The sequence below is a fragment of the Oryctolagus cuniculus genome, chromosome X (genome assembly GCF_051225735.1).
Source record: "Oryctolagus cuniculus isolate XC-2025 breed Fujian yellow rabbit chromosome X, ASM5122573v1, whole genome shotgun sequence".
NCBI lineage: Eukaryota > Metazoa > Chordata > Mammalia > Lagomorpha > Leporidae > Oryctolagus > Oryctolagus cuniculus.
Window position 1 is genome coordinate 102,177,278 of NC_142888.1, and position 26,555 is coordinate 102,203,832.

A 26,555-nucleotide genomic window follows, 5' to 3' on the forward strand; every position below is an offset into this window, starting at 1 on the left:
TGTTTTACCAAGCACATTAGCAGGAGCTGGATTGGAAGTGGAGCAGCCAGGCCTTGAACTGGTACTAATATGGGATGCTGGCATCACAAGTGTCAACCTGCAGTGCCACAATGCCAGCCCCACAAATTTATTTTAGATATTTCAATATTGAAGATGACTTAGACAGATATTTATAATATATTGTGCATGTAAAAATACTACAGAAAGATGATATATACTAAAATCTCATCTGTGTAGGAGATATCAGGAAGAGTACTCATTAATCAGTATTCTTCATATTCAGTAGAATAGTGTGAGAAATAGAAATTTTAAATGTACTTTACATTAATTTTGTACTATTTCATTTAATGAACTAGTTGCTTGTAAGTTTCTGAGAATAGGACTAGTACATAGTAAGAATTATATACATGGTAATTATTTTTCCAATAGTATTTTTATGGTATGTGTTATATTATTTTAAATACTTACAAAAAGAAATAGTAACCATCTTTTAGTGATTATAGTTGTATAATCTACCATAACCTACCCTTCTGTGGATAATAACAAGTAGATACAATTCAATAAGTAATCAAAGACCTGCAGGTACTTGAGAGCCAATAAAAGAGATTCTAGTGAGGAAGCAACATTTGGAAGAAGAGAAGGCATGGGTGAGTCTCCAGGTTTATGTTGTTAATCTAAGGGTAGAAAGCAATCAGAGCTGTGAAAAGTAGAAAAATGTTTATAGACAAATCTTAGTTCCTCTGGTATAATCAATCAGGGAACCAGGGGTGGGTGCCTGGCCTAGTGTGTTAAGATACTGGTAGGGTGCCCACACCCAGTGTCAAAGTACCTAGATTTAAGTCCCATCTCTGCTCCTGACTCCAGCTTCCTGCTAATAGAGACCATGGGAGACAACAGTGATTATTCAGTGATTGGGTTCCTTTTACCTATGTGCGAGATCCAGATTGAGTTCCTGACTCTTGACTTTGATCCCGGCACAACCTTAGCCATTTTGAACATTTAGGGAATGTTCTCTTTCTCTCTGCCCCCACTCACATCTCTGCTTCTCAAATGAAAAAAGAAAAAGAAAAGAATAATAAAGTCACAGAGCTTATGCAATAACAGCCACTGGAAAGTCAATATGGATGTCCCACATGGAGATAAAGAGGATGTACCACACAAACTGTGTATAAACTTAGCTCAAAATCTCTGGTTGACCCTGAAACCATGAGTGTGTGTGTGTGTGTGTGTGTGCGCGCGTGTGTGTTTGTGTGTTGGGGGAAAGAAGGCAGATACCAATTGAGAGTGAATTGAGATTTGTGCTGAACCTTAAGAGACAGAATTTTCCATTGGAGTTTAAGAAATTTAATCACATTCTAACCAAAAGGGGGGGCAATCACTTGATAGAATAATATAACAGAATCTAGAGTCTCCACAAAAGTAACAATCTGAATGCCCAAGATAAATTCAAAAGTTATTCAAAATCCAAAAAGAAACAACCAGGAAAATGTGATAAATTATTAAGATAAAAGATAACATATAGAGGCTAACCCTAAAATAACCTTGATGTTGGAATTAGCAGAACATGGTTTTAAAGTAACTACTCTAACTATGCTAATGGATGTGAAGGGAAATATGCCCACAATAAATACAAAGAAAGGAAATCACACCAGAGAAACAGAAAATAATTAAAAAGATAAGCAGAAATTCTAAAATGAAAATCAATGCTTGATATAAAAAGTGAGGAATTCCAAGAACATGCCTAATTCTCATCAGTCTTTTCATACACAGCAGCCAATTGGGGGTATCTCCTTAGCTTGCCTTCCTCCTCTGAAAACTGCCCAGCACTCACAGAGATAAGGGTATTGTAGCAGTTATATGATTATTCCTCTAATATTCTGAGAGCTAAATATTCTTGCAGTAGGCTCCTTATCCAAGCTTTATGAATAAGATGATTTCTCATGGGAGTTTAGAATTGGGGCAAAGCCTTAGTCAGTCTCAGTCAGGATTTAAGTTGAGATGTCATGTCCATTCAAGATCAGGGGCATCACCCTTTTTGGCCATGTTCAGAGGAAAGCAAATAGAGCTCATCTTCAGAGAAAAATAAACAAAATGAAATGGTGGGGGTTCCTGATTTCTTTCCAATTCATGGGTTCAGTCCCTCATTAGGCCTTAGCCTGATTTCTGTCTTTGGCTTCTGAGATACACCTGAATTCTTGTAATAAACTCGATTTATCATTTTTTCGGTTCATGCTTCTCTTACTCATAACCAATACAGCCTTGTTTACACAGCATTGGATATTTGTATTCCTTGGTCATTCACCTATTGAGGAGGTGCTGGATATGGCAATGGTTTGACTTTGAGTATTGAAAGAAATATGGATATGAAAATAAAGAACCCTTTCAATTTTGAAAGTAAATGCCACCAACTGAGAATGACTTTAGGGAAAACAACTAATGAACATCAGTTGTATGTAGAAGGAAGTCAGTCTAAAGAATAATTTGTGACTGAGGGAATAAGTATTTTAGAAACAGCCAGATGTGATTAAATTGTGTTGCTAATAGTTAGTTGTTTGAAGAATGTGCTACCAGAAATGTAGGACATCGAAAAGAAGAATAACAGAAAGAATTTATCATTCTAATTTTTATTCATGTTGCCTACTTGAGTTCCCTGACTTAATAACATTCTTTAGGGTGTGATACTGACATTCTAACTAACTTGTTTTTTGTGTCTTATCCATATTTCTCAAAGAACCTAGTAGTTATCATTTGATTTCCTAAGTAGCTTCCTAACAGGAAGTAAATTCTTGGACCACTATAAGAGTATTTTTATCTGCTTGAACATTATATTTCATATTGTAAATAAGCTGACCTTCTGATTTTATACATAAGTTTCATAAAAGTTCAGTAAAGGTAAGGCAGAACTCTTGGGTCAAATAACTCCAGATAATATAAGAAAATATAATGGACTTGAATTATCAGATAGTGGAACAGACTATACCTCCCCTAGTGATCCTGATTGCAAGCCAATCTTCCAGATAATGATCATATCTTTTCATTCTTTGTAATAAATATCCAAGATGGTTAGATTTCAAATTATCAAAAATATTATACATTGTTCAATAGTATTTACTGTAGTTTTGAATAGTGCATGAATATTTGGAATATATTTTGAAATTAAATTATTTGAGAGGCAGAGAAACAGAGATAGCAGATAGATGGCTTTCATCTACTGATTCACTCCTCACATGCTCACTATGGCTAAAGGAGGGATGAGGAAAAGCTAAGAACCATAAACTCAATCCAGATCTCCACCTAGATTGGGTGGCAGGTACACAATTACTTGAGCCATCACTTCTTTCTCCCAGGACCAGCATTACCAGGAAGCTGGAGTTGGGAGGGTGGAGGCAGGTTTTAAGCTCAGGTACTCCAATATAGGACATGGACATCTTAACTAACTGTCGCTCCCTGTCTTCGTGGAGGAACGACACAGGACCCTGCGCTGTTCTTTTGTCTGCTCGGCCCTCCCCGGGTTTGCTGCTGGTTCTTCCCGGGTTGGCTACTGTCCCTTCCACCTCCGTGGAAGGGCGGTTCCCGCTGGCCACTTTCCCCACTTCTGCGGGGGAGCGGCACACCACCGGCCGGCTCTCTCGGGGGCTGCACAGGTGTTCCTTCAGATAGATGTTCCCCTTAGATGTTCCTGGTGCATGTTGTCTCTCTCCTCCTTTATAGTCCTCTTCCGCGAATCCCAACTCGGCTGTCCACACGCCGAGTACGCTGCTCTCCTCCAATCAGGAGCAGGTCCTACAGTTTGTCAAGTTGGTGAGAGGCAGCTGGGTAGAAGCTGTTTTCTCCTCTCCCAGCGCCATATTGTGGGAGAGCAGGTGCATAGAATAAGTCTTAATTCCAGTAACTTAGTCTAGTCCGAGTTGCTCCCCACACTAACATCTTAACCAGTGGGCAAATACCTGCCCTGGAATATTTTATAGTAGCTTCATTATGGTGAATATATTTGTCTTAAGTAGCAACTATACAGGGCTCATGTATTTTATTATTAGTGTAATAGGTCAATGTTACCCCTGAATGCAAAAATACCTTACACATACATACATTCATTGGAGCATTTCCAAGTAAAGCTATAAAATTACAAGAATGTTAAATATAAAGCATAATATATATTCACTATGACATTATCTTGTTCAGAAGCAGGAAGTAAAAGCTGCTGTATATTTTCTACCTTAATCCTTCATTTTCCAAGTGGAAAGAAGCTGATATTTGTACAGGAAGACAAATGAATAAATGAGTATTTACTCCTGCCATTGACTTCTAAGATATAACTCTTATGTGTCCAATATATGTGTTCTGAGAAGTGTATATACATAATTGGTACTCTGTTACATTACATTTTACTGCATTATTTAAAATGTACTTGTTGCAAATTCTTCTATAAAACAAAGGTCTCTTTTTAAAATGTAGACTACCCCCTTTAATACCTATACATGACAATTTAGGTTTAGGGTATACAAGAGGGCTGCATGGTCAATTTAAAAGGATTTAGTGGACTATCAGTCAACATTCAAATTATTTTCTCAAACACTCATGAAATTCTTCAGTGACTATTATCCACAAACTGAACGTTTGTGGAAGTCAATTACATCCTGGTAAAAGAGCTTAAGAAGAATACATATAAAGGTGTGTGTGTGTGTGTGTGTGTGCATGTGCGTGTTACAAAATAGAACTGAAAAACCAGTGGAGGTTTGGTGCTCTTGTGACTGAACTTTAATGTGGAATACAACATTATCATGGTTCAATGACTTGTTAGCTTTTTACTTGAGCCACTGTTTATATGGACAAATCAAGTTATTCAGAATGCTTCCCTTTTTCTTACCTATCCATGATAAGGCAAAAAGAAAGCCATAAAAACAAAGTAAAGGAATGAATATGGCCTAAGAACACAATAAAAATATGTGACTAAGTGACTATCTTCTATTCTTTAAATAATATTGTCATAATAGGAAAATATGACACCAAAGTCTCATTTCAAAAAGAATTTAAAGCTTTGTAATCACAGGAACTCTATACTTTGTTGTATTCACAAAAACATTAGTAATTTTGCTCAACATCCTGTCCTATCATTTAAATGAAAATGTTATTGCCCACTCAATGCTACTCTCAAAGTATTATGCAACATCCAATTATAGTACTAATTGTTAACACTTTTCTATACAATAGCAGATGCATATTAGTTAGAAATGATCTGAGGTCATCAGATATGGTATTGATCAGACATTGAAGTTAATAGTCTGTGAAAATATCTGGTATGTATATTCTTACTAACGATTAATGTGTCTCTACAAAAATTTTGTGTGTGCTTTTACCCTGTGGAATTAATTCAGTTAAAAGGATTTAATAAACTTTTGGGAAAGTTTACCCTCTTGAAAATCTTGCCTTGATGTTATTGGCTATGGGAAGAGTTGTGATCACATAAGTTTAATTTTGGTCCCATTCCATTTTCTTTACTCCTATCAGTTCAGGCCCTGCCTTTAGTGACACTCTTGATGTGTAGCCTAATAACCATTGTGTATTACAAGAGCTGACCTCTACTCTAACAAAAAAAGTATTGGAGGAAAACAAATACCCAACAGGCTTTCTGTTATCCCTAGAGATAATATTTTCTATTTTTATGTATTTATCTTATTTATTTGAAATGGAGAGGGAGGGAGCAAGGGAAGGAGGGGGAGAGGGAGAGGGAGAAAGAATGAGAATGAGTATGCTCCCACATTTTGGTTCACTACCCAAATGCCTGTAACAACCAGGGCTGGGACCAGGCCAAAACAAACAGTTGGAAACTCAATCTGGGTCTCCCATGTGGCTAGCAGGAACCCAAGTACCTGGTCCATCATTTATTACCTCCTGGGGAGCACATTAGCAGGAACCTAGAGTTGGAAATGGAGCCAGGACTTGAACACAGGCACTCCAAAATGGGATCTGAGCATCCCAAATCGCTATTCCAAAAATCTGCCCTCTCACTGTCCTGCCCTGAGACAATAGTTAATAGCATCAGGCTTTGGCTATCTGGGGCAAAGACTGTTCTGACAATGGTACGATCTTTTCCATTATTTTCTAAAACTGAATGGAAAATAAGTTTTTAATATCAGTTCTACAGAGACGGGTAAATGATTTATAATACTCCAGAATTCTACAGAATAATGAAATAAGACGATAAGTTCTATAGGATAGTATATGTATTACAACACCACCAAGTAAACCAGCAATTTTAAGGTAGCACAAATAAGGTTCAAATGCGGCTATGACTTTCATATAGAATGTTATGTGTATAAGGTTGCATTTTGTAATACCTATTTTTCCTAACACTTAAAGGCACTTGTATGGTACTATACAATTTAAAAATACATTTGCCTCATCATCTTTGGGTACAAATTCCCTAGTGAAGTCAAAGACCACAAAAAGCTACTGCATAAACCACTACTAAATACACTGTCATTTTCTCCAAAAGCTATAAGGAATGCTACTTCTCTACTATTTGTTGAGAATATATCTTAAGAAAGAAAAATTAATGGAAAAGAGGGACATCAAAGACTATTAATTTTATTACTTGTCCCAAACTTAATACAAATTAAATTAGTTGAGTAAAGACAAGTTTATTTGTCTCTGTCATTCAGCAAAGAAAAACTCTAAAGCAAAAACAGGCATAGTGTGTACTTTGGGCTAGAAGAATTTTATAATCTTGCTATTCAATCATGTATTATTTAGGTAATGTACATATATATATATATATACACACACATATAATTTTGACAGCCAAAGATCAAATAGTAGGCAATGTCCATAACAGAGATGAGGAATGAGTAAATGAATGAATCAGCATTTTACTTAGCCTTCAACTGTGAAGAATACTAATTTGTTTAATGTGTAAGGTGCTGCATTGAAGTGCTAAATTAGCTTGGCCCTTGTAAAATTTAGGCAAGCAGAAAAGTTCAAGTGCTTTATTATGTATTAATTGCCAATAAAGACTTGCATCAAGGTAACATGTTATTTAAAATATCAGATACTGAAAGACTCCTAATGAATGAACATACTAATTATCTTGCTATAAATATAAATATATATTCATTGTTTAAGTCCTATACTATCTATATATGATCATTTATTCTATTTATAATGATTTCTTAAGATAAAAAAGTTGGCTTCATGACCTTATTTTTTGCGATCATTGTTTATCTCTTCAGTCCATGTTTTCTCATAGAACAAAAGCATCAGAACAAGTGATGGTAGTCTATGTATTTAAAAATGTTTCACTAGGGAACAATTTCTTTAAACAAATCACTTCATGAGGTGCTCAAACAATAGCATACATAAAAGAGAAATAATTCGTGTGAGCCACTGTATGATGAGACTTAATTCTCTTTTGTTCTCTTAATATGCATGTGCAAAAAGGCTTCTTTTCCATTACCTCATCTTAAGTAGTTTTTCAAATCAAACCCATACTCATACTCATGCTGTCACTGATAATGGATCTTGTGTCAAAGAAAAAGAGCAGAAAGGACCTGGTAATAAGTGCAATTATCAAACATCAAAAATGTAGATCAAAGTGGATTTCCCTACTCTTCTATATGCAGACAATTCACAGCATTTCACTATTCATATCATGTGGCCCTGACAGGATATATTAATTTTCTCCATTATTAGAGCTACAGGATTGGCACACTTCAGTTAGAAGCTAGCAATAAGTAGAGTCATTATTTCTCCATCTTATTTTAGGCATGTGTGTGTGTGAGAGAGAGTGACTGAGAGAGTGAGAGAGTGAGAGATTGAGAGATTGAGAGAGAGAGGGAGAAAGGGACAAAGGGAGGGAGAGACATCGCATGTAAGTGTGTGAAATACATTCCCCAGACACACTAACATTGTGTTTCCAGAGGTGATAGAGAGTCTTCGGGGATGTTAACCATCCTATGAAGGATGGATGTAAGCAAGGATTCTATTTCTTTTAGATAGTACAATATTTCCTCTTTCTGGGAAATACCCAACCTATTTTTTGGAGGCCTGAATTATCTCAGAGGGAAACTGGGAGTAATACTAGAAACTTGCCAGCCTGAATTATTTCAGTAACTCAAGCAATGAAATTTCTACCACCAACCTCAAACCCATACTCCTTCCTTCCTCAATACTTTTCATGTTACACTGTTTCTTTGAAAAAAATGTAATGAGACAAAGCAGGGAGAATCAAGATAAATGTATTTCATGTTTTGCACAGAAGGCATTTAATGTAAGAATACTCTAAATCTCTAAGCTGCCTTTTTTTTTTTTTTTTTTTTTGGACAGGCAGAGTTAGACAGTGAGAGAGACATACAGAAAGGTCTTCCTTTTTCCATTGGTTTATCCCCCAAGTGGCCGCTACAGCTGGCACATTGTGGCTGGCGCACCGATCCGAAGCCAGGAGCCAGGTGCTTCCTCCCGGTCTCCCATGTGGGTGCAGGGCCCAAGGACCTGGGCCATCCTCCACTGCCCTTCCAGGCCACAGCAGAGAGCTGGACTGGAAGAGGAGCAACTGGGACAGAATCCAGCACCCCGACTGGGACTAGAACCCGGGGTGCCAGCACCACAGGTGGAGGATTAGCCTAGTGAGCCGGGGCACCAGCCTAAATCTCTAAGCTTCTAAAGTGTTAGAGGTAAATAAAGATGGTCTGGTAAAGATGCAGTAGTAATGTTTTATTTAGCATGTGTTTATTTTTCCTTATGTACTCAAAGGTAACTTATTTGTTCAACTCAGTGATACCACAGCTAAAAATCATTCGTTAGCAAAAGAAGAAGCTGTCTCAACAAAGAAGTTGCTAGTTTATATTGAGTAGAATTTTGACTCAAACAGTTTTGCCGATTCAGAGGACAAGTATCTTGAAGGTTCTTTATAGTTATAGAAGACTTCAGTATAAGTACTTAGAAGATTTGGCATTCAACTGTCATATCCATATGTTAGTTAATTCCTTTTGAGCCCCATGATGGAAAGACTTAAAGATGAATTTGAGAAAGAGTGAATGAAATTAGATTATCAGGTTCTGTTAAATTGTTACCTGTATCTTGCTTAAATTTCTGCTCATTAATTTACATCCATCCAATTACATAAAGCAAATTTTGAAGAAACCCCTGAAGTTGGGCAATATTTTCAGTGATAATTATTTTATTATGTTTTCTATTTAAACATGTCTGTGTCATCAAGTATTAGTCAAATTTTCTTCTATATTGTTAAAATTGGTAAATGAACTTTTTAAAAATAAAAATGTATATTTTCATTTCCTATCAAAAATAACAATTGCTATTAGCTGTTACCTAGGAAAATTTCCACAGTCTATACAGTCTACAAGCTTCCAGTAGATGAAGTCATTTTGTTTTTAGGATGTGTCTATTACTTTGTCACTGCACTAGTAAACTATGCCCATGACAGAATATTTACCATCTGTAAACTGAACTTTCATTGAAATATTGTTGATGATGAACAGATAAAAGAGAATTTTCTGGTTCTTTTTATAAAAATCCAACTAAAAGGAACAGACTTTATCAGTAATAAGTTTATGCCATTTGTCAGCCAGAGAATAAGAGTAAACATTATTTCATATTTTCTATGAAAATCGGGGAAATATTTGTTAAAAGGAAAATAGATCATTTGTGCAACAAAAGGTCAACCTCATATGTATTTTGACAGATGGGACCAGAAAAAAGTTTCCCTAGGGTTAAAACAAATCCTTTCAAAGAAGCAAAACTCGGGGTTGGCGCTGCGGCATAGTGGGTTAACGCTCTGGCCTGAAGCGCCGGCATCCCATATGGGCGCCAGTTCAAGACCCGGCTACTCCACTTCTGATCCAGCTCTCTGCTGTGGCCTGGGAAAGCAGTGGAAGATGGACCAAGTCCTTGGGCCCCTGCACCTGTGTGGGAGACCTGGAAGAATCTCCTGGCTCCTGGCTTCAGATCAGCACAGCTCTGGCCATTGCAGCCAACTGGGGAGTGAACCATCGGATGGAAGACCCCCCCCATCTCTGTGTAACTCTTTCAAATAAATAAATCTTTAAAAAAAAAAAAGCAAAACTCTTTCAAATTATTAAGTTGAAAATCAGTTGATTATAACAAAATTTAAATGAGTTAAGTATTTTGAGTTTACAAAATAGCTAGTCACCAATATATTATTTTAAACCCAAGATTTTCTTGTTTTATTTTATTCCTTTCTGTCAATTAGGCTTTTTTCTAAACTTAGGAAATTCTTGAATGCTAGTTTAAAAACAGACTGGTTTCTAAACATGGGCCTCAACATATGGTAAAGCTAACTTGAAACTATATCATTAAAAGAGCAAATATTACATTATATAGATTAGCCAATTAACACAGTTCATTTTTCTCTATGGGGTAAAATGGCTCTGGGTCTAGAACAGCTGCTGGAGCTGTTAACTACAATGGTGGTTAGATGCAAGTTTCTGGAATTAAATTTGCTAAGCAAGAAAATAATTTTAGAGTCTCCCTCTTGAAAGGAAATATAGATGAAGAATTTGAGATAGCAGACCTCATCGATAAATTATGGTCAACATAACAGGGTTGCAGAATTGGCAGTGGTTTCCATAAAGGTCAGTAAACCCTACTCTTGTCACTGATTTTAAAGGGCAAGGGGCTTAGAAATAGGAAAAGAAAATGAAAACAAAATAAAACATAACAAAGTCACAGGATATGGAAGCACGTATCTTAACATTCTAGAACAATCATCATAATTACTCTCCATGACATAAAATATGTGTAGCTTATAGAATAAAACAATAATGAATATGGAGATATCAACTGTACTCATGGCAAAACACCTACTTATTAGAGAGACAAAAAGCAAATTACAACCACATTTTACATTATACTCAAATTTCAATATATAGTGTGGTGGTTTAGATCATGGTTTCTGGAAAGTCTGGTAAGGTTCAAATGAAAACACACCACTTAATATCTTGCTTGATTTAGTGATTACTGAATCTCTCTTTGCCCATTTCCTCAACTGTAAAGTAGTTAAATAACAAATAAAACTTTCTGCAGAGAACTAAATAATTAATACATGTAATATACTTAGAAAGGTGCCTGACATATAGTAAGTGGTCAATAAATTTTTCAATTTTTATTAATATAAAGGAACTCAGAATAATTTACAGATAAATACTCAGTAGCAGCCCTGGATCACTGCCAAGTTGTGAAATGACTCACAGATTCTTTTTTAGCATTTTCTCCTTCTTTCTTTAAGTCTCTTTACAGCTTCCTCCTTGTCTTTAAGTGGCCCCTTTCCCTGTAGACTATGAAGCTTTACTCAAATTTCCCTTCTTAAACAGAACTGCATCATCTACATTCTTTAAAAAATCTTTCTGTAGTCTAACAAAAACCCCTTATTCTCTGGCATATTCTCTCAAGGCAGTGTCACAGGACAGTATCTAATTTATTGAACTACTATTGAGTAGTACAGATATTTTGAATATAGTCATCAATGTGTGAATCCAAAGGAGTAAATATTTAGGGATTATTAGGAAGCACAGTGATTCTAAATGCTTCTATTTGGGGCCGGCACTGTGGCATAGCAAGTAAAGCCACCATTTAAGTGCCAGCATCCCATGTGAGCGCCGGCTTGAGTCCTGGCTGCTCTACTTCCGATCCAGCTCTCTGCTATGGCCTGCAAAAACAGAAGATGGCCCAACTCTTTGGGCCCCTGTACCCATGTGGGAGACCTGGAAGAAGCCCCTGGCTCTGGATTGGTGTAGCTCTGGCCATTCCAGCAATCTGGGGAGTGAACTAGCGGATGGAAGACCTCTCTCTCTCTCTCTCTCTCTCTCTCCCTCTCTCTCTCTCTTTGCCTCTCCTTCACTCTGTTTAACTCTTTCAAAATAAATAAATACATCTTTAAAAAATACTTCTATTTGCTGACTACTCCTAGTTCATTGCAGGCTAACTACAATGCTCCCTGAGCCCAAGTTCATATATCTAATTAAATATCATTATATAGTTTGGACATCTCACAGACATGCACTTAACATACTTCTAAAAACATGACGTTTGATTCTCCTATACTCAATATGCTTTTTCTCATTTAACCAAGAGAATGGAACTGTACCATATGTTTCCTTCTTCCTTACCTCCCACATCCAATTCATCACCAACTTCTATTGGTTTCCTTCAGAAGCAAGTCTTGCCTCTATCCTCTTTGTTTCCTACTCTTATCTCCCACCTGACAAACTGCAGTAGTCCCCTTCCTGGCCTCAGTACTTCTAATCTTATCCTGTCTAATCTATTTCCTGTACAACAATCAGCCCTAGAATAAAAGTTAAAAAAAACAGATTGTTTAATCTCCTTCAGAGGCTTCCTATTGCACTTAATGAAAATATTTAGACCCATTGTCATGGCCTCTATGACTTTATGTCACTGTTTAGTTTACTATCTCCTGTTAGGCAGTTCTCCCTTCAGTCAACTACCTTTCTGAGATGCTCCTTTTTGGCAGTTCCTTGATGGGGTCATCTTTTCCTACCACAGTAACTTTGCCAGTACTGGAAAGATTTTTTCCACCCTCATCATCATTTGAATGGCTGATTTGCTTCTCTCATACTTCAGCTCTAAGCTTAAGTATTATCAGCTGGCCAGTGCCATGCTCAATAGGCTAATCCTCTGCCTGTGGCACCAGCACACCGGGCTCTAGTCCGGGTCGGGGCGCTGGATTCTGTCCCGGTTGCTCCACTTCCGGTCCAGCTCTCTGCTGTGACCCGGGAGTACAGTGGAGGATGGCCCAAGTGCTTGGGCCCTGCACCCGTATGGGACACCAGGCTCCTGGCTTCAGATCTGCGCAGCACGCCGGCCTTAGCGGCCATTTGGGGGGTGAACCAACGGAAGGAAGACCTTTCTCTCTTTCTCTCTCACTGTGTAACTCTGCCTGTCAAAAAAAATACTACCAGCTAAAATTGGCTTTCTCCAGCCCTCCCTGACATTTGTAAGTGGGTTCCACAAACACTCGCTTTATTTTCTGAAACTAATATCACAAAATCTCATTCATTTGTACTTTTATATATAACCAAATTATCTCCAAATATTGTATATTCCACTGTATATGTAGCACTTACATCTTTAATTAAATATATATTTTCTTTCTCTATCTCTTTCTCTTGTTCCTCTAGCCCCACCACCCCCTCTCCTCCACTAGATTATAAGCTCCCATCAACTGTTTCCCTCCCAAGTTGCCTGCAATTGCCAGAGCTGGATCAGGCCAAAGGCAGGAGGGAGGAACTCAATCAAGTTCTCCCATGTCGGTAGCAGGGACTCCAACTACTTGTGTCATGACCTGCTGCTTGCTAGGGTGTGCTTTAGCAGGAAGATGGAGTCAGGAGTAGAGCTGGAGCTTGAACCCAGGCATTCCCATGTGGGATGCAGATGTCCCAGGTAGTGACAACCATGGCACCAAAGGCCTGCAGCTGCCTCTCCTCGCCCCAAATGTGGCATTCTGATCATACACTACTTAACTATGCTGCAGAGGAGGGTAACACTATAGGTGTAAACATGACATTAATTGTAATATAATCTGCAGGTGGTCCAGTTAATAATTTCTATACTTGCAAAACATCTAAGCTTTAAAGCTCCCCTTGAAATATTCAGTTCAGTCATTTATTTTCAGATAATTAAAAAAACCTAGGAGATAAAACCAAAAGCACTTACAAGAGTTAAAAATGTGATTTCACTTTAATTTAAGGTTATAGTCTGCCTTTTTATTTAGGTGGTAGTTTCTGAGTATTCAGTATGTGATATTAAAATTTTTCACAGTCCAAAAGTCATATCAAAACTAAGTTTAAAATAAAGGCATGAGATGGCTCTGGACTCAACCTTATATTTGGAAATCTGCTTCTCAAGATGACCTCAGGAAGCAACAGGAAGAAATCAGAATTGTAACTTAATAATAAGTGTTTTCTTTTAAAAATTAGTAAGAATCGCTTGGTTCTGTTTTATTCTAATAATACTCTAGTGATATCAATTAAAAGTCACTCTTACCTACTCTGAAGGACTGAGCTAATCTCTCATTCAAATTTACTAACTTTACTTTTGATCCATGTCATGGCATCCAAGGTAATTATTTTCTTTTTATTTGAAATAAGAGAATTCTAAAACTAAACAGCCAACAATATACTTTCACATCCAGACTTACTATATAAGCCTAAAGAGACTATGACAATCCTACTTGTGTTATCTTTGCAGTACTACAATTGCTCTGAGAAAAAAGTAATTTTTTATGAAGAACTGTTATCCCTAACTCCTTTAAGTGCTTTTGGTATCAGATTAAATATTAATTTGAAGTACATCTGTGCTTATTCAGTCCAGCAGGTCCTGCTTACAAATGGTGGTAGAAGACATTTTCATTTTGCCACTCTTGGTGATATGCACTACACTGCTTTCCTCCCAAGGATCACTATGTTGGAATGGATGACAGACCCGCAGGACCTTTCCATTGTATTTTATGCTGTTTTTTATTCAAGAAATTTATAAAATCAGGTGTTTCCAAGATGAAAACACAGGATAATTTACTCGTTTTCTTCTTTCTGAATCAAGTACCTTCAGTACCACTATCTTGAGACCAGCATCAAACACTGGATTTCAAGAATATCATGCTTGTTGAGAAAAGATCCTTTTACTAAATGTAGAAGATACAGTATATTAGATGAAATAATATTTCTGTATAACATATCATCCTGTGTTTTCTAAGGTGCCAAAAGAACTTTAGTTATATAAACTTCAACTATAAGATTTCCACTAAAGGGGCCGACACCACGGCCCACTAGGCTAATCCTCCGCCTGTGGCACTGGCACTCCGGGTTTTAGTCCCGGTCGGGGCACCGGATTCTGTCCCGGTTGCTCCTCTTCCAGGCCAGCTCTCTGCTGTGGCCCGGGAAGGCAGTGGAGGATGGCCCAAGTGCTTGGGCCCTACACCCGCCTGGGAGACCAGGAGGAAGCATCTGGCTCCTGGCTTCGGATTGGCACAGCGCGTCAGCCGTAGCGGCCATTTGGGGGATGAACCAACGGAAGGAAGACCTTTCTTTCTGACTCTCTCTCTCTCACTATTACTCTACCTGTCAAAAAAAAAATTCCACTTAAAAGAACTTCACATTCATTGCCATAATTGGACTTTCAATGAAAAAAGAATCTTCCTATACTGTGAATGATAATCAAATATAACTGAATTCACCTTGTTTTTTTCTTATTCTTATTTATTTTTTTTTCTTTTTTAATTATCTTTATATAGAGAAGATCAACTCTATACTAAGTAAAAATTTCAACAGTTTACACCCACACAGAAACACAAAGGGTAAAGTACTGTTTGAAGACTAATTTTACCATTAATGCTCATAGTACAACACATTAAGGACAGAGATCCTACATGGGGAGTAAGTGCACAGTGACTCCTATTGTTGATTTAACAATTGACACTCTTATGAAGTCAGTAATCACCAGAGGCTCTTGTCATGAGCTGCCAAGGCTATGGAAGCCTCTTGAGTTTGCCAATTCCAATCTTATTTAGACAAGGCCATAATCAAAGTGAAAGTTCTCTCCTCCCTTCAGTGTAAGGTACCTCCTTCTTTGATGGCCTGTTCTTTCCGCTGGATCTCACTTGCAGAGATCGTTCATTTAGGTCATTTTTTGCCAGTGTCTTGTCTTTCCATGCCTGAACTGCTCTCATGGGCTTGGTTTTTAAAGAGCTATTTTACTACAGTAAATGTTTCTTGATTTCTACTTGTTTATCTTCCATGAGATTGTGGTAAAAATAATGGGTGTCAGTCTAATTTCAATCAACATTGTCTATTTCTGGCTCATTTCACCAAGAGCCCACTTTCATTATTACTTCCACTCCCAGAGGTGGCTTAGATTTGTTTCATCTCCAAAAGTAGACTTTAAACTGCTTGTGTATTTGGGTTATATCTTACTGAATTTAGTCGGCTACAAAATGCCCTGCAAAATGACTCAAACATTTGCTTGACTGAATTTAGCAATAATGTGACTGAACTGGATGACTGGGGCTTCTCTTCATTTAAGAAAATAGACACACAAGGGCAACCTTAAAGTAATGATTGTTCCACTGGTTTTGTACTTCAGATAGTTTCATTGGGCTGCTCAAGATGATTTTTAGGGTCCTTCCCCCTTTGCCTCTCATTTCTGGCTTTTTTAGTCACTAGGTATTCCTAGATATTTGTCAATCCATAAACAAAATTATCTTGATAAATCACAGAACTTGAACAATTCAAGAACTTCCTTTCAGAGGCTCCCATTTACTTGGGTGCAGTTTTCACAGGTGGTTGTATGCCTGTTTTATGTGATAATAGTGGTTGATCTGGGGTAGACTTAGTGTTTCATTTTTTACAATTATTTTCTTTTTTAAAAAACATTTTATGAAATGAAGTGTACATATCAAGACATTCATGTAAGTCTACAGATAAATGAGATTTTTGTCATCTAATCACACTCAGAACCAACACCAAATTAAGAACAAAGCATACTATCTCTGAATATTAACTACAACAACTAGGAGAAACCATGTTATATTTGTCTTTTTGGGTCTGACTTATTTCACTTAGCTGGCTTTTCTTTCTTAAAGTATTTGGTTATCTCATAACTGTAGCTTTAAAAGGTATCATTCTCAATCCCACTGTTTTAGCCCTAAGTCGCCCTATTACCGTAGACACAACCAGTGTATTCCAAAGTAGGGTAAAAAATGTGCTTGTTGCCAAGTTACATTTATCTATAACATAGTATTTATGTCATCAATAGATAATAGGGTTTGGTGTTAGGTATCAATAGCAGCTCAGGATTTCGATGCCCTCAAGTAAATAAAAAAGTATTTTTAAAGATAAGATGTAGACAAAACTAAATAAAAGGTTCTAACTCTGCCCTACAACAAATTAAGCCCAATTCATACTATTGGAAAAAAATTTAGACTCTACTTTCTCACCTGACCATCACATTTTTTTCCTAGGGATCAAACATTTTAAGCAGAAAAGTACTGAAAGTACTATAACAAACACCCATAAGTCCACCATAGGAAATTAACAAATACTAAACATTTATCATATTTGCATCATATCTCTTAACAGATATGAAAGATTAAAATATTACAGTTACTGCTTTTCAGCCTTTTGGACAAGATCAAGTGTAAAACATTAAAGTTACTCCTGAAGTCCCCTTGCTACTGCTCCTAAATTCAATTCTGCTGTCTGGCTCCCCAGAGGCAACCTCTATCTTTCAGTAGGTATTTTTTTTTTGGTCAATTACTTGAAGACATCAAGCTCTTTCTTGCTTCAAGGTCTTCCTAAGCACTGTTATCTCTTGTTGATATGTTGTTGTTCTTGTTAGCTTCTTTACTGGCTTCATCTGGGTACCACCTGTTCTGCCTTTAGGTTTCAGCTGAACTGTTACTTGTCAATAGCTCCCAAATTCACTCTACCCAAACCGTGTTCACCCCACCTCACCATGTTTTCTAAAGGTACTCTCTCATTTTACATTAGAGTGCCTATAAGAATGTTCATCTTTTTTGTTCTTATTTATATGCTTACTGTGTAAGCATTTGTGTAGCCCAAGCAGATTATAAGCTCTATGGAGGCAGAAACCAGGGCTGCCTCACTCATTACTGAATTCTGTGCACCTATCACAGTACCTTTCATACAGTAAGAATTCAATAAATATAGTTGAAGGACAAATCAATACAATATGACAAGCAATATAACCTATAATAAAATCTCAGCATTTGGTTATGGTCATAACCCCAGCCAACATGCTTTTACTTTCCACTCTAACCACATATGTGGCATTCTGCAAAGGAATAGCAACTTGAAGCACTGTGTAATTAAGTCTACAAGTTATACTATGTGCCTTGTAGGAAACTAAAGCACTATGATACATATATATTTTTAAAATTTTTATAGGATATAGAACTGTGTTCCCACCGATTTTTAATGTTTTAAAAAATCTTAATTGGCAGTAATTGTACTATTTACATGTTAATGAACAACACCTGGCCCCAGCTGGGTATAAAGAGGCTGACAATGTTTTTCTCTCACCTCTCTGGCAAGGAACTAAGTATATGCAATTTTAAAGAGACTTATTTGCCAGAAATAACACATTCATAATTGGTAGGACAATATGAAATTAGTTTACACATTTCACCATTCTCAGAGAAATGCCTAATATTTTTCATGTTTAAAAGCTTTATGATTCAAAGAGGACCTTATTTCCTACACTTGGTGATTATTCACAATCATTAAATTATTCCTGTCAATGAATGTGCCAGAAACTAGCTAAATAGAAGCCCAAGTGGCCTTCTATAATAAGGGTCCAGCTCCTGGCTTAATCTCTTGAAAAAAAGTGAATTTCCTTTGAAGTTATTCAAAATCTATAATTAAATATGTTAATTTCTTGGTTCCTTTATACTATGATACTGTAAATTGCTACAGTTTTTATTCCATTTCCCCCTACAATCCTAAAACCAATTAAAAGGTATTGAAAAGTGACTTCCAATAACAAAGATTGTTTTAGTCATAAAATGATTCATGCTGAATTTTTGTATGGCAACATCTGTGAACAAATAGACATTAGCAAGGACCATAATAAGATGAATAAAGAAGAACCAGGTCTTCGAATTATATTTTTAATTGATATAAGCTTGACAACTGTTATTCTATTTCCAATTATAGACAAAACAATCATCAAGTATTTTGAGTGCCTTCTATCTTCAGTTTTACAGGTGCATTGTGGAGGTGGGTAGTGAATGTCCAAGGAGAAAAGTTTCACATAAAACCAGCTTAGGGACAAGAAAACAACAAATAACAAAATTGCAATAGCATTGGTTTGAGTTACATAGGGAGTATTTTTCATTTCAAAGCAGAGTGTGTTCTGGGAAGTTTTTATGGAAAACCATATGGAGTGAGTGTATGAGAAAAAGAAAAAAAGTACTTGTCGCTCCCCCTCTACGCGGAGGAACGACACAGGACCCTGCGCTGTTCTTTTGTCTACTCGGCCCTCCCCAGGTTTGCTGCTGGTTCTTCCCGGGTTGGCTACCGTCCCTTCCACCTCTGTGGAAGGGCGGTTCCCCCTAGCCACTTTCCCCACTTCCGCGGGGGAGCGGCACACCGCCGGCCGGCTCTCTCGGGGGCTGCACAGGTGTTCCTTCAGATAGATGTTCCCCTTAGATGTTCCTGGTGCATGTTGTCTCTCTCCTCCTTTATAGTCCTCTTCCACCAATCCCAACTCTGCTACCCACACGCCGAGTACGCTGCTCTCCTCCAATCAGGAGCAGGTCCTGCTGTTTATTGGTTGAACTGGAGGCAGCTGTGTAGAAGCTGTTTCCTCCTCTCCCAGCGCCATATTGTGGGAGAGCAGATGCATAGAATAAGTCTTAATTCCAGTAACTTAGTCTAGTCCGAGTTGCTCCCCACAGATCCCCCTTACTTTTTATTTTTGGCGTTGATACGCGCCTGTCTTCGGTGCCCTGCGGCACACACTCTGCTCTGCTTGCTAGAGTTGCCCACAGGTGCTTACAAGCCCTACCAATCAGGCAAACCGAATCCGGGTCCTCTCTTCGCCATGTTGTGAGGAGGTTTTTAGGCGCTGATGCGTGCCTGTGTTTGGTGCCCTGCAGCGCATGCTCTGCTCTGCTAGAACTGCCTGCAGGTGCTTACAAGCCCTAGCAATCAGGCAAACTGAATCCAAGCCCTCTCATTGCCGTCTTGTGGGGAGACTTATTGGTGTTGATAACGTGCCTGTCTTCGGTGACCTGCAGCCGCCCACAGGTGCTTATCGTCTTACTAATCAGGCAGACCGAATCCAAGCTCTCTCATTGCCATGTTGTGGGGAGGCCTTATTTTTCTCTATTTCTCTATCTCCGGGCATTCCTATTTCTCCCATTTTACTTCTATCTACCAGCATTCCTATTTCTCTCATTTTACTTCTAAACTTCTGTTTCTCTTATCCCTGCGGCTTCCCGGCGCCCGCCCCGAGGCTGCTTCTTGGCGGCTTCCCGGCTCTGAGCCGCTTCAGCCCACGCTTCTCTCATCTGCGCGGCTTCCTGGCTTCGCGCGCGCACCACAGCCTCGCACTAGCCCCACGTTCCCTATCTACTTGTGCCCCACATGCTCTCTCTGTGCACGGCAGCCTCCGCGAGTCACACAGCCCCAGCTCACGTTTCCGCCACCAGCATTCAATCCAAGTTCCCCGGGCTAACCTGGCGAATTCAACCTAGCCCACGCTTCCGCCTCACGGTTTGGCTTCCCGTCTTTTGCTCCCCGGGCTAATCTGACGGATTCCAACCTGGCTTACGCGTCTAGCTTTTCGCCTTTTGCTCCCCGGGCTGACTTGACGAATTCCAAGCTGGCTTACGTCTCCGCCTCGGCCTGCCCCCGCGGCTGCATCCTCCCTAACATATTTTTCTCTACCCGGTATGTTTCCTAACTTGTCTTCCAACAATATTCCTCCCTCATTTCTCCTGGCTTCTCCCCATAGTCCGTGGTGTTCCTTCTAGGTTTCACTTTCGCTTTCAACCTGCAGTCCGTATCTGAGTCTAAGTTTCTTCTTGCTTTCACTTTAAATCCTAACTTCTTTCCCACAGTCCGTATCCGAGTCTATGCCTAGGCTTTCAATAGCTTCTTCCGGCACCTTTTCTGTCCAGCTTTTCCCTAGGCTCTTTGCTAGTCTCTCTCTCCGGTATTTTTCCACTTCTTCCCGTTTCTTTCCTCCTAGGTTTCCGATCCGTCCTAGGTTTCCTATCCGAGTCACGGCACCATTATGTCGCTCCCCCTCTTCATGGAGGAACGACACTAAACCCTGCCTAGGCTTCATATCCGAGTCACGGCACCATTATGTCGCTCCCCCTCTTCGCGGAGGAACGACACAGGACCCTGCGCTGTTCTTTTGTCTACTCGGCCCTCCCCAGGTTTGCTGCTGGTTCTTCCCGGGTTGGCTACTGTCCCTTCCATCTCCATGGAAGGGCGGTTCCCCCTAGCCACTTTCCCCACTTCCGCGGGGGAGCGGCACACCGCCGGCCGGCTCTCTCAGGGGCTGCACAGGTGTTCCTTCAGATAGATGTTCCCCTTAGATGTTCCTGGTGCATGTTGTCTCTCTCCTCCTTTATAGTCCTCTTCCGCCAATCCCAACTCTGCTACCCACACGCCGAGTACGCTGCTCTCCTCTAATCAGGAGCAGGTCCTGCTGTTTATTGGTTGAACTGGAGGCAGCTGTGTAGAAGCTGTTTTCTCCTCTCCCAGCGCCATATTGTGGGAGAGCAGATGCATAGAATAAGTCTTAATTCCAGTAACTTAGTCTAGTCCGAGTTGCTCCCCACAAGTACTGTCTTCTATGTCCCAGGAAATATGCTAGCTGCTTTATCTCATTTTACTTCTTTGGGGTCACACAGTTATTAAGAACTGGTAAGAACTGTGATGGGAACCCAGATATACCATAATATGCATTTCTCACTCAGCTACATGCTAGCCTTGAAGGATGGAGGAAACAGATAAGGTGGAAAGAATAACAAGAGTAATGGGAGGAATGATGTTGAACATGCTGTGCTGAGATTATTGCAATACTAAATATGTTAAAGAGTCACAGAAAAATAATATCAAATAGACACTACGAGAAGTGACAAATGATATTTCTGACTTTGAAAGCCAGGAAAAAGAAGTTGAAGTTGATGAGGGAGAACTTTAAGTAAGTTACATGGTGAAATGGACATACTAGTTTTTCAGAGGTTTATAATATACAAGGAGGCACGAGAGGAATGGAGTCAGAATTATATTGATAGAGGAGCGTGTTGATAAAGGAGGCAACTTCATTGAATGAGCTAGAATATAAGTTCCTCAGTGGCACTGTATCTATGATCCCTTGAAGAGTTCCCACATAGTAAATGCTCAAGAAACGCATATTGATCTAACATAATGAATAAATAAATACATGGCTATGGGATATATTTGTGGCATCAAGAATACATACTAGATTGAAATTAGCTTGGCACTAAGGGAATGCTTTGGAATGCAAAATAAACTAAGAATGGTAATAATTAATGAACATTACTTAAGAGTTATCAAATGGGATCAGTATGTAATTAATAATGAGTGCTTGAAATAGTATTTCAACACTTAAATAAGCTTTTTAAAATAAAATAGGATTTAATTATCAATATCAGGGTCGGCACTGTGGTGTAACGGGTAAAGCCACTACCTGCAATTCCAGCATCCCATAGTGGCACTGGTTCGAGTCCCAGCTGCTCCACTTCTGATCCAGCTCTCCACTATGGCCTGGGAAGGTAATGGAGGATGGCCCAAGTCCTTGGGCCCCTGCATCCACGTGGGAGACCCAAAAGAAGCTCCTGGCTTTGTGTCAGTGCAGCTCCAGCTGTTGCACCCAATTGGGAAGTAAACCAGAGGATGGAAGACCTCTCTCTCTCTCTCTCTCTCTCTCTCTGCCTCTCCTTCTCTCTCTGTGTAACTCTATCTTCCAAATAAATAATTAAATCTTTAAAAAATTATCAATGTCAATGATTTGTTAAAATATTGATTCTTAGCAATAGAATAGACATGTAATCTCAATAATATTATTATTAAACATGAAGATCTTTATTTTCCATTTCTCTAGAAACAAAGAAGTCTAACATTACCTAGCAAATGTCATGCATTGGTCGGTAGAATTAATGATAGTACCAGGATTATAACATTTTATAACTTTTAATAAATTACTTTAGAAAAAGGCTTCCAAACTCTACAAATCAGAAATATTAATAAATAAATAAATCTTTAAAGAAAGAAAGTAAGAGAACTGCCTTCTTTCATTCAGGAGAAGGGAAATGTAAAATAAAATCTAGTAAAATGAGATTCAGGACTTAATTGGCATAATTCAAAAGTTTGGTCAACACCTTTTGTTAGCAAGTGTTTAAAGAAACAGGCACTCATATTCATAATAGAAATTCAAACTCATCTAACTTCTATGGCAGGCAACTTGAAACTATTTGTCAAGTAGTCTCTTTTTCAAAATAAAAATGCACAGATATTTTGTAACAAATTCTATTAAGAATTTACATATATATATAAAGTATTAACTATAGTAGGTTTTGGTAATAGCAAAGGAAAGTAATTTAAATTATCAAGTAGTAGTGGTAAAACATTACAGCATATTTCTGAAGTTGAAAACTCATCAGCTATTGAAAATAATTCTAAGATACTAAGTGACAAAATACAAGATGCTGAACAGTTAATATAGTGTGCTTCTATCTGGGCAAAAAGGGCATACTCATATGTTTATTAGAGTACTCCAAAAAGTTTGTGTAAAATGGAAACACAATAAGGTAAGCTAATTTTTGTGGAAAAAATTTTGAAATATATGTATAATTTTAAATAATATACATGTTCATGAACATTTGGAAGACTCCCATCATGTGATTATATATTTACTGAATGACTCTCTAGGGGCTGGCACTGCGGCACAGCGGGTAAAGCCACCACCTGTAGTGCCGGCATCCCATATGGGTGCTGGATCAAGTCTCGGCTGCTCCACTTCCTATCCAGCTCCCTGCTCACTTGCCTAGCAAAGTAGTAGAAGATGGCCCAAGTGCTTGGGCCCTTGTACCTGTGTGGGAGACCCAGGGGATATTCCTGGCTCTTGGCTTTGGTTTGGCTGAGCTCAAGCCATTGCGGCCATTTGGGGAGTGAACCAGAGGGTGGAAGACCTGTCTGTCTCTCTTTCTCTTTCTCTCTCTCTGTAACTTTACTTTTCAAATAAATAAATTAATCTTTAAAAAAAAAAAAGAATGACTGTAAAGATGCCTAAAAAACTGGAGTGGTTGCTTTCAGAGACACTGGGATGAAGGAAATATCTCCACTGCATACCCCCTGTGTTAGTTTGAGTATGTCACCAATAATCAATTTTTTTGACATACAAAATAGCAATTTCACACGCCTCAAAAATACCATTATAATTTCTACCATGAGCATGTGTTACCTACTGCGGAGCGTTTTAATGAAAGCTGTACTGCATGTGAAAGATTTTATTTCTCTAGTATAATTAGTATAGTGTCATCAAATGAGTTTAGGGCCTTGTCTGTTGTGTAGATGACTGGAGGATGAAATGGTTTAAGAAGAAAAGGGCATAGTTTTCCTTCTGTTAGGTAATTGAGGCATAGATTTTTTTTCTTTTTCTTCTTTTTATTATTTTTTAAATTTTTTATTTAGTAAATATAAATTTTCAAAGTACAGTTAATGGATTGCAATGGCTCCCCCCCATAATTTCCCTCCCACTCACACCCCTCCCATCCCCCGCTCCCTCTCCTATTCCATTCACATCAAGATTCTTTTTCAATTATCTTTATATACAGAAGATCAGTTCAGTATATATTAAGTAAAGATTTCATCAGTTTGCACCCACACAGAAACACAAAGTGTAAAATACTATTTCAGTACTAGTTATAGCATTACTTCACATTGGACAACACACTAAGGACAGATCCCACATGAGAAGTAAGTACACAGTGACTCTTGTTGTTGACTTAATAATTTGACACTCTTGTTTATGGCGTCAGTAATCTCCCTAGGCTCTAGTCATGAGTTGCCAAGGCTATGGAAGCCTTTTGAGTTCGCCGACTTCAATCTTATTCCGACAGGGTCATAGTCAAAGTGGATGTTCTCTCCTCCGTTCAGAGAAAGGTACCTCCTTCTTTGATGGCCCCGTTCTTTCCACTGGGATCTCACTCACAGAGATCTTCCATTTAGGTCTTCCTTTTTTTTTTTTTTTTTTTTTCCCCAGGGTGTCTTGGCTTTCCAGAGGCATAGATGTTAAGAGCACCATTTCTGGAGTCAGACTGCCTAGTTCTGAATCCTGACTATGTGACCTTGGGCAAGGGAAATAATTGCCCCCTAGTGGCTAACTCATCATGCTATTTTTAGAATAAAATAGACACAGGGCATAATGTCCTTAGGATAATGCCTAATATATAGTGCTCCACAAATGTTTGCTGTTATCATAATTACTATTGTTATTATGATTAGCATGGCTTATTGATTTATCAGTGTTTCAAATTCATTTCACAGTTTTCTTTTAAATGAGAGAACAAAAAAAGCCCTTTGCACCTGTGCTTGCTTTTACATATGTCTTCCTAAGATCCATTAATCATGTTTTTCCTCCTCTGCTTCTTATCCCTGCTCCCCATTCTTAGGTTCCCATGTTGGGTGACTCTTTCCTTGTCCTCCAACCTTAGAGGCTGTGGTAGCTTCCTACTGTTACTTAAAACTGGCTTCTGAGTTCTTCAGTGACCAGTGTTATCAAATTCTAATATTAAATTTCCCTACTTTAATGTCTATTTTTATTTTCCTGATTTGGCCTTTACTGATACAGTATGGCAAACACAAAGAGGTGTGATAAAGTAGAGAGTAGATGCAGCATGTGGTTGGCACGGGTGGCTAGGAACATTCCAGTTGCTAATCTTCCTTATTTAACTGTTATCCTGTGGGTCTAAGTGGAAACTGAAATTAACTGCCAATCCCGGGATTGATCCTAGGATTGTGGCACCCAAATCTTAACAGGTTTTAACATTTTCATTAAATCAAGCAACTAAGTTATTTCTGTTGTGATGAAGTATATACACTGTTTCCATTAGCAAGTGCTGAAAACTATTAATTAAAAGCCTAGAGTTGGCCTGACCAGTACTGAAAGCAAATGCAAGCATCAGTAGTAATGCATAATCCATTGAATGTATTTATGACTGTTCCCTCATTATTTCCTAATGAGGAGTTCAAGAGACGATGCATGGCTGTAGATGGCTGGCAGGCTACTACATCAATACCTTAGGTCTGTCAGAGTCAGCTCCACTTCATGAAGTCAATGTGCATAAAATAAAAGGTTTGCTCTCTATTTATCCTTCATCAAATCATACACTGTAAACCAATTGCAAATACATTATGAAACAGAATGATGGAAGTTATACAGTTCTTCAACATCCATAAAGACAACTTTCAGTTTCATGGCATGAAATAATACATTAAGGATACTTTCCTAAAACCTAGACACAACTGAGTTGCTCTGTTAAAGCTAGAGATTTTTATTTCAACATTGATTTCATTATACAGAGAATTACAATGTCCTAATTGGGACTTTCTGAAACACTAGACAATATTAAATTTCAAATGACTATTGTCCTTTGAAACACTTGCCAGAAAAATTATGGGCAGAAACTAAATAGATTCTACTTTTTTTTTCTTGAAAATACCATCAGGATGTACATAGCATTTTATATTTTAGAGATAACTTTTAATAATAAAAGCATCCTTGTTAATTAAAAGGCAGTACTTTAGGTGAATAAAGAAAATTTTTTATCTAAATACTGTACTCAGGAAAATAAAGCTGATTTAAGACATTATGACTCAATGAAACAAAATCATTGAATGAAACAACCTGAAGAGACTTGGAAAATATTTATTTAATCATTAGATAGAATAGGAAGACTTATATATAATAAAAAGAAAAGTGATATTTGTTGAAAACTAAGCAATTTT

At 38.2% G+C, this 26,555-nt stretch overlaps 1 protein-coding gene and 1 long non-coding RNA gene across 7 annotated transcripts in view; one reads left to right on the top strand and one right to left on the bottom strand.

Moving 5' to 3' along the window:
* The window catches only part of LOC108178741 (uncharacterized), an 86,984-nt gene extending 76,959 nt beyond the window's left edge, over positions 1 to 10,025 (top strand). The window contains exon 5 of the long non-coding RNA XR_016228310.1: positions 9,698 to 10,025. This is a non-coding gene — a long non-coding RNA (uncharacterized LOC108178741). The remainder of the gene's footprint in view (positions 1 to 9,697) is intronic.
* Positions 1 to 26,555, bottom strand: part of TENM1 (teneurin transmembrane protein 1) — an 870,866-nt gene that overhangs the window by 429,315 nt on the left and 414,996 nt on the right. The window lies entirely within an intron of this gene.